Below are 2,500 nucleotides of genomic sequence, written 5' to 3'. Positions count from 1 at the left end.
TTTTGAAAGGGCTTCAGTTTAGCCGAATTGACTAGGTCCAGTTCTTTCTGAATGGCATTAATTGAAGTCCTTGGTGGCTTGTTGACAAAGAAGTCAACGCCCAGATATCTAATGGGCTCGTTCCGGCTCTTTGGGATGATCACGTCGTCTCTCAGCCGAAGCTGGGGGACGTCGTAGTCAAACCATTTGAGCCGGTGGGCCTCATATCTCCAGCCAAAATACTGTGTCTTCTTTGGGTTAATGTTTAATCCAATTTTCTTGAAATGATGCTGTGCTACCTCCAGGTTCCTTGTCAGTTCCTCGAGGCTTGAAGCGACTAGGATGATGTCGTCAGCATATGCCATTGCCGCCACAGTCGAACCCCCAATGCTATAACCAAACCCTGAGGAGTTGAGCTCGTGCAGAAGAGGATCCAACGTGAGGTTGAATAAAAACGGAGAGAGGGGGTCGCCCTGCTTGATCCCCCTCCGCACGAGGACTCGCGCCCCATCCGTGCGGCCTCTGTAGGAAAAGGTGGTGAATTGATCAGCATACTGATCTGCGATTGACTTCACGTAGTCATCATGCGCCCCGCCCTCCCGTAGAGAGGTTAGGAGCGCGTGATGGCTAACGGAGTCAAAGGCTTTCCTTAAGTCCAATGAGGCCGCATAGAAGTGGCGGTTAAAGCGTTTGGCGTGTTTCATGACGCCTTGCAGCATTAAGAGGTTCGACTGAGCGGCCCTGTCCCCAGAAAAGCCACTTTGCAGTGGATGGAACATGTACTGCTGTTGCAGTCTAGCCAGCAGCAGGCGCGAGTATAGTCGGATGAGTACCGAGGAGATGGTTATCGGCCTCAGGTCCGAGGCGGCGGCTGCGTCCGGGCACTTCGGTATGAATACTGTCCGCGATAGGCGGAGCTCATCAGGCAGATGGTGGTGTGTGAGCCAGTTATTCATAACGAGTGCCAGGACCTCTGCCGGGAGCTTGCGCAGCTCCCTTACCGACAGTCCGTCCGGCCCCGGAGCCGATGCCGTCCCCATTCCCCTCAGTGCCTCATTGAGTTCTTCTGGAGAGAAACGTGGGCATTCCGAAGGCAGACTGTTTACGGTTCCCACTTCAAGCACTGTGGGGGATTGATTATTGAAAATGGGATCGTAAACCGAGTGAATATCCTCCAGGGTGATGGGTTTGCCGTTGCCAGTGTCTAGAATAAGCTCCTCTAGCAGGACTTTCGGGCCTAAAGTGTACAAGCGTTGGTGTTCGTGGAATAGGCGCTTCTTGTACGCCCGCGAACGTTCACCAGGCCGCCTCCGTAGAGGGGAATCTTCAGATTGTTGCCTGCTAGAGTTCCGCTTCCTCGTACCTCGCGTGCGTACCCCAAAGAACTCGTATAGGTGTTTTAAGTCTGTCATGTTCAAAGGATGTTCAGTTAGGTTGACCGCCATGCCGACATCGTCTATCCCAAAGGAGAGCAGGATCTCGTGGGCCTCGTCTCTTGTGCGGGGTGATGTTGGGTTAGCGGGAATTTCGGTGTCTATCGTCGGTGCGTCAGGCGTTGGCTGGGGCACATTTGGCGTAGGCAATCGGGTGGATTCTTGGGCTAATATCTCGCGATATCGGCCCTGCCTGCGGAGACTTTTGATAGCCTCGGCCGAACGGGAAGGGTAGATAGCGGCGAGGGCGGCGTTGACGAGCCGTTCTCCGGGCGGCAGTCTCACCTCGGCCTGTGCCAAAATTCGCATCTGCGGCTCCGTCCATCTTTGATAGGAGCTGGCCACTGGCGCCGCAGAGGACCTCTGCCTACCCTGGTCCGTCTCCCCCGAGGATTAGAGCCATCTGCTGGCGCGGGCGAGACGGAAGGGAATCCCTGGGGCATCGCCACCATATTGCCATCGTTGGGCAGAGCGTCATGAGAGTCATGAGCATGAGCTTCAAGAGAGTCATAGTTACTCCCGCCGTGTACCCGCGCTTTTTTGAATTTCTTCACGTTGACATTCAGAGCACTGGGCAGAAATCACATTGCGTCAGCACCGTCAACGGCCCTCGCAATGCTTTGTTTTAATTAGACAGTCAGATTCCCCCGGTCCGTGCCAGTTCTGAGTTGGCTGTTTTCTGCCGGCCGAAGCAAGAACCTCAGGCGCGAAGCCCACGGAAAATGCACAGCTGTGGCTTTCCACAGGAAGGTCCCGACGCTGGTCCGGGCTCGGCCGCACCGCTTTTTACGGCGGCGAGCCTCGCCCAGTCCCGGTGCAGTGCCGTTCCTGCTTCTGGACCCCAGCCCGACCGGCTCAGCCCTCAGAGCCAATCCTTTTCCCAAGGTTACGGATCCGTTTTGCCGACTTCCCTTACCTACATTGGTCTATCGACTAGAGGCTGTTCACCTTGGAGACCTGCTGCGGATGTGGGTACGGTCCGGCACGAAAATCACACTCCCTCACTCGGATTTTCAAGGGCCGACAGGAGCGCACCGGACAGCGCAAGAGCCGCACTGCTCTACGGAGCCACCGTCCCTATCTCGGGG

General features: G+C 55.8%; 1 pseudogene; it reads right to left on the bottom strand.

The window, feature by feature from the left end:
• The window catches only part of LOC142565176 (large subunit ribosomal RNA), a 7,723-nt pseudogene that overhangs the window by 3,092 nt on the left and 2,131 nt on the right, over nt 1-2,500 (bottom strand).

The sequence above is a fragment of the Dermacentor variabilis genome, chromosome 11, assembly GCF_050947875.1.
Source record: "Dermacentor variabilis isolate Ectoservices chromosome 11, ASM5094787v1, whole genome shotgun sequence".
Lineage (NCBI taxonomy): Eukaryota > Metazoa > Arthropoda > Arachnida > Ixodida > Ixodidae > Dermacentor > Dermacentor variabilis.
The sequence above is the reverse complement of the archived record's forward strand: the minus strand, read 5'-3'. Positions and strand labels throughout refer to the sequence as shown.